Raw genomic sequence first — 6,279 nt, 5'->3', positions numbered from 1 at the left:
CAAACTTAGTTGGTCTCTAAGGTGCTACTGGAAGGATTTTTTTTTTAAATTTTGTTTGCTGCTTGTGTGTGTTTGATTGGATACAGCACTGGATTTTCTTTGCCTACTGTCCATGTCTGGGTATTCTGCTTGTTTTTCCATGCCCATAAACTGGAGCTGTTTACCCAGACATGGAGCCAGGGTGGTAACTGGATTTTGCACCAGCCCAGACACATATGTCATATCTGAGCAGATAAATTTCACTGCTATTATTGAAAAGTGGATGGGTGCAAGAAGAGTGAGATTTCAAGGGGGGGGGGAATGGACCTGTGCTTTTTAACTTGTTCATAAATGACCTAGAGCGGGAGGGAAGGGCACTGCTTGGAGTTAGCCAGAGGCGGTGCACGATGGCTGGTAACAACGTAATGGACCCGCGGCAGCCAAATCACATTCTCAGATAGAAACCTCTATCCACAGAGAACCACCCTACCCTGGAAGACCCCACACTAGACTACATGAATCTACTGGGAATGATTTTCATATGTGTGGCTGGATGCTGAAGCTAAAGTGGTGTGCCTGGATTGCTGTCTACTGTTCATTCAGCAGCTTTGCCAACTTTCGGAGTTCCGAAGATACCAAACAGATGATGAGCAGTTTCATGTTGTCTATCTCGGCTGTAGTGATGTCCTATCTTCAAAACCCACAACCCATGTCTCCTCCTTGGTGAAAGGATATTGCCTCTGTTCAGAGTTCCTCTTGCAAAGCAGAGGTGCACTCCCTCAACAGAGAGAACTATTTTCTCAGGCAATGCAGATCCATTTGCACATGTCTTGGGAGTACTCATTTTGCTGCATTAATAAAGTGATGGTTATTAGAGGGGGAATGAATGAATGAATGAATGAATGACCTAGAGTTAGGGGTAAGCTGTGAGGTGGCCAGGTTTCCTGATCATACTAAATTGTTCAGGGTCTAAAAGAGAATGTGAAGAGTTCGAAAAGGAACTCTCCAAACTGAGTGAATGGGCAGTAAAATGGCAAATGCTGATTGATGTAAACAAGTGTAAAGTGATGCACATTAACTCCATTTTCAGCCACTGACATCTCCAGGTAGGACTGGGACTATCCTGTTTGAAACCCTGAAGAGTTGCAGGGCTGTCAGTGTAGACAGTAGTGAGCAAGATGAACCAATGGTCTGGTCTATCTATAAGGTAGATTCTTGTCTTCTTCATCTTTCTCAAACATAATGTAATTCTCTTCAACAGAGAAAGAATTCCCTTGAGATTTTTCCATAGTAATTTCAATTACGAGTGAATGTTTCTTTCTTTGTCACGTGAAAATAAATGAAAACAGACAGGTGGATAGAAAAAGGTTTTTTTTTCTAAGTACACTGAAGTCTCCATCAGCTCTTACACTAACACAAAGGCACTGTGGGAATAAACAAAATAACACAGAGTGCAGTCATTACAGACAATATGGCTGCCTCATTCACCCCTGTGTGCTGCTGGTAGCTCACGTCAAAGGCAGGCAAATGCGTGTAACAAAAAAGGGAAAAGGCTAGAACACCGTCACACTTGGTCTACCAAGTCTTTAAGTCCTGGGCCTTAAAGTGTATAGCCAAGATTATTATTATTTTTTTTAATGTTCAATATTGTCCCCACATTTTACAATTCAAGCTGATTATAGACAGTGTAAAGCCCATGGTAAACTTGTGCTAACCCAACCCCTGCTACTGGCAGTGACAACTGATTTTGTTTTCGCCAAAATAATACTCTCCGCCACTGGAAGTTAACACATAGTGACTATATACTTGAGGGCTACAATGACTCCCAATGACCAGGACAGATAGAACTACCCACCGGAAAACAGGAACTTGCAATATCACCAACTGATGCAAAACAAGAATACAGTCGTACCTCGGGTTGCGCTCGCTGCGGGTTGTGCACATGCGCCAAATTGCGTCACGCACGTGCGCAGATGCAGCGGGTTGCGAACGCGCCTCCAGCACGGATCGCGTTTGCAACCCGAGCGTCCACTGTAAAATGTTTATTCGGAGGAGTTAAGCAGAGCTAATGTAAGCCAAGGCTATCCTAGCACCTCTAGGATAATTATGCAATGCTTTTGCTATAGGTTGTTCAATGAAAGTGCTTAATGCTTCACCATTAGAGAAAGAATTAAAGCTTCCCTTTGGCCGCAATCCACTTACTGTAAAGGACTCTCATTTCATTCCAATGAGACTACCCTAGAGTAAATGGGCTGTCGAGATATTAGCCAGGTTTGTATTGTGGTCTTTATTAAAAGCATAAGTGTTCCTAAACAAGGCTTTGGCACTTCAATAACTAATATTTAAAAACAAACAAACTTATCATGCCAGCTAGAACTGCATGAAAACTGCCTTGCTAGACAGCTGTCAGGTTTTGCCCGATTCTCAAATATAAGCCACGTATCTAACTATCATAATCATCTAGGCAAGCTAGAGATGACTGCCACGGTCTAATGGCGCCTGGAAATTCAACAGGAGAATCCAGAATCAGGGACAAACTAAATGTGATGAGTAGGAACTCTTACGTTTTTGAAGTGTTAGCAGCAGTTGCAGTGCATTTGGATCTGGGCCACTACACTGGGAAGTATTTCAAACCCTTTCCCCCATCCTGTTTTTCCAGTTAAAACCCCCACCCCACATAACTGGGCAAAGGATAAAGACAGCATGTGGGAATCTGTACATTTTCCCCAGGAGGGCAAATAGGAACTTCAGTCAAAACAAAATAAATAAATAAAAATTCCTTCCAGTAGCACCTTAGAGACCAACTAAGTTTGTTCTTGGTGTGAGCTTTCGTGTGCATGCACACTTCTTCAGATACCATGCACACGAAAACTCATACCAAGAACAAACTTAGTTGGTCTCTAAGGTGCTACTGGAAGGATTTTTGTTTGTTTGTTTCGACTATGGCAGACCAGCACGGCTACCTGTAACAGGAACTTCAGTGGTAGAGAGGGGAAATTAGAAAAACTGCACAAAAGAAATGTGTTTTTTCTTAATCCCATAGTCTCAATCCAATCCCTCCTTGCTGCGATTATAATTGTTTTTAATTGGGAGATCCTATGCAAACGTCTCATGCATCTTGCTGTTCCCATCTGTAGCTGCCAACATAAATCCATCTGCAATAAAGCATAAGCGGTATTTTGACGCTTGCTCTGTATACACCCTGACCATAATGCTAGAACGAGCTTTTTGACAGCGCTTGTTAATTTCATCAGGGTTCCCACAAAAGAATTTCCCAATGGAGTGCAAGTTTCTCACAGCCTACTGCAGTTTCCAAAATAATTGCAAGAGAATTAAAAAATTGCCCTGCATCTACCGATTAGTTGCAGTTCTTGTCCAAATATATATCACAGGGAGAGCTGAAAATAGCGGGGGGTTGGGGGGAAGATAAGTAAGCAAATATTCTCAGAGTCTGTTGAAAAGCTCTCTACATCCATGAACAATGAAATAATGAAAATGAAATCTAATACTGTACAGGGCTATCACAAAAATACAGACTCAGGAAGGCAATCAGTCACAGAGAACTTGTCTTAAGTGAAGGCACCATGCAGGCTACAAGCATAACTTTGAGTTTTCTTATTTACTATGATAAATTAATGCCTGTAGGGAATAAGCAGATGGTCAACATGAAATGTGCTTTATTTCAGTTGCTGTACATCAAAAAGAATACCGACTTCAAAGGCTAGTTTAGAAACAAGCAGGTCGTTATGGTACATACAGGTGGAGCTTCCTTGCAGGTTCCAGTTCCGTTCAGCCTTGCCATCACCTCTGAGCGTTGTCAGCATGTGCCTGGCAGGGCACAAACATGGAGAGAGAAACAATCCCCGCCCACAGAAACCTACACCCTAAAGTCAGACCCACAGTGTTTGTTGGCCATCAAGTTCTGAAGATCTGAAGACCCATTTGACACAACATACAAAGATTGCCTGTGGGGCTGCTTGATGTCTCAGGTGACATCTATGCCGATATCTGGAGTTGGAGAGTAAAGCCAATGGTGTTTTCATGGAGGGGAAGTGATTGCTTTTATCTTCACACTGCAGTGATGCCATGGGCTTCTGCTTCCTGTGGGGAGGTGGGGGGTAGGAAAGAACCATTTAATATACAGTGGTACCTTGGGTTACAGACGCTTCAGGTTACAGACTCCGCTAACCCAGAAATAGTACCTCGGGTTAAGAACTTTGCTTCAGGATGAGAATAGAAATTGCGCGGTGGCGGCAGCGGGAGGCCCCATTAGCTAAAGTGGTACTCCAGTTTCAGGTTAAGAATGGACCTCCACAACAAATTAAGTTCTTAACCCGAGGTATCACTGTATTGTCAAGACTTCTCCCTAGCGAAAGGAATGCACATGGCAGATAGCTAGCGCTTTAATGTCAAAGCTAAGACATACAGGAGTCTCCATGGCTATGAATACTGCTCCCTCCACCCCACGCACACCAACCTAGTGTCTATGCAGCTATTCCCAAGTCTGCACTCTACAGAGCAGTTGCAGCAACAAGGCACATGCCCCCTCCACCAGCTTATCTTCCTCCTATGGGCTGTGCACATGCAGCCGGAGACTACGCCTGCTTGGAAGCTGCCTCTGCTCTTCCCATTTCAATTCTCTCCTGGTTCTGGGAGACAGTGGTGCAGGAGAGGGCAGGGAAGCACCGGCCCTTCACTTGCCTGACCTGCCTCTTCCTCCAGTGCTCTACCCTCCAGCTCTAAAGCTTCCCCTGCCTCTGAACTCTTGCCTCCTGGATGGTACAGTTCCCCACAAATCACCGCCCCCCTCTCCCGAGTCAGACTCCAGCCCCCTTCCCCCGGTGCACACTCATCAGTGTCCTGCCAATCCCTGACATATACAGTGGTACCTCTGGTTGTGAACGGGATCCGTTCTGGAGCCCCGTTCGCAATATGAAAATCCCGCAACCTGAAGCGCCGTATCTGTGCATGTGTGTGGCGCAACCCAGAAGCAATCCGTTTCGGTACTTCCGGGCTCGGCACGTTCACATCATGAAAATGTGCAACCTGGAGCAAGCACAACCCGAGGTATGACTGTATTTGATGCAATATATCCAACATCAGCTTTATGCACAAAAGGACCAACTCGGCTCCAAACAAGGCATATCAAGTCCAGGAGGTGGGGAAGATGGCTTGTTCTAGATGGGGCTGTGGTCTCCTGGAAGGAGCAGGTTCCTAGCTTGGTGGTACTCCTAGATCCAACTCTGGGGAACTGGAAGCTCGGATGGCCTCAGGGGCTAGGAGTGCCTTATTCCAGCTATGGCTGGTTTGCCAGCTACAAACCCTGTTAGTCATGGGTCAAGTGACGATCTAACATAAGGTTACTAGATTTTTTTCAATGAATCTGGGGACACTTCCCTGAAATGAGTCGGAATGATAGGATTTTTTCAGGGGAATGATTTGTAAATCTGGGGACTGTCCCCGGGAAACGGGGACGTCTGGTAACCTTAATCTAACAGCACTGCTGGAAATTAATTTTAAAATGGTATCTGATCATAAAAAGAAGTCAACAGGCAGTGCAGACCGTATTATGTTTACACTATAGGAATGACTTTCCTGTCATTGACTTTGTTCTTTTTTGAGAGCTGACTTAAAATTTCTGTAAAATATTAACCTGATGTTCGAGACATGTGTGCCAGGCAGTGTGAAGGTATGCTTCGCTGGAACACCTGCTTGCTTTTACAACCTCATTTTAAAACACTAGATGGCATTAGTCTGCCAAATGACTGTTTTGACCGGCAACACAATAAAGAAAATGCAAACACCACACACACCCAGTCACAGCATATAGGACTTAAGTGCACAAAAGTAACTGCAAGGAAGGAAGTATACCTTCCATTTATTTATATTAAGTCTTTGGGTGACTTGACACTAATTCGGTCACATCAGGGCTTCAGTGTAAATTTCAGATAACAAAGATATTGCAATTCTGGGTGGCAACCATGTGAGATTCAACCATGACACTGATGTACAAAATTAAGACTGATATGGCACATACATAAAGTCTTATTTATTGCAATGAACTAGGACTGGGGAGACCCAGGTTCAAATCCCCACTCCATCATGAACCTTGGGCCCATCCCTATCTCTCAGCCTTAACTACCTCACAGGGTTGTTGTGAGAAAAGGTAATATATAAATGTAATCAAGAAATAAATAGAAAATTATATGAAAATGCAGTTCTTCCTGTATATCCATGAATTGGGTGCAGGTTGAAGGAGTATATTGATTAATGTTGAGTGTCCAGTCACAAGCAGGACAG

At 44.0% G+C, this 6,279-nt stretch overlaps 1 protein-coding gene and 1 pseudogene across 3 annotated transcripts in view; one reads left to right on the top strand and one right to left on the bottom strand.

Annotated features, from left to right (window-relative positions):
* Positions 1–386: 386 nt before the first annotated feature.
* Positions 387–855, top strand: LOC117045064 (annotated as a pseudogene).
* Positions 856–3,634: 2,779 nt separating this feature from the next.
* Positions 3,635–6,279, bottom strand: part of LOC117045713 (SH3 domain-binding glutamic acid-rich-like protein) — a 28,646-nt gene continuing 26,001 nt past the window's right edge. For 2 of the 3 annotated variants that reach the window (XM_033147041.1, XM_033147043.1), the window contains exon 8: positions 3,635–4,080. The gene's annotated coding sequence lies outside the window, so the exon portion shown is untranslated. The remainder of the gene's footprint in view (positions 4,081–6,279) is intronic. The other variant, XM_033147042.1, reaches the window with a different exon arrangement.

Source organism: Lacerta agilis, chromosome 4, assembly GCF_009819535.1.
Source record: "Lacerta agilis isolate rLacAgi1 chromosome 4, rLacAgi1.pri, whole genome shotgun sequence".
NCBI lineage: Eukaryota > Metazoa > Chordata > Lepidosauria > Squamata > Lacertidae > Lacerta > Lacerta agilis.
The sequence above is the reverse complement of the archived record's forward strand: the minus strand, read 5'-3'. Positions and strand labels throughout refer to the sequence as shown.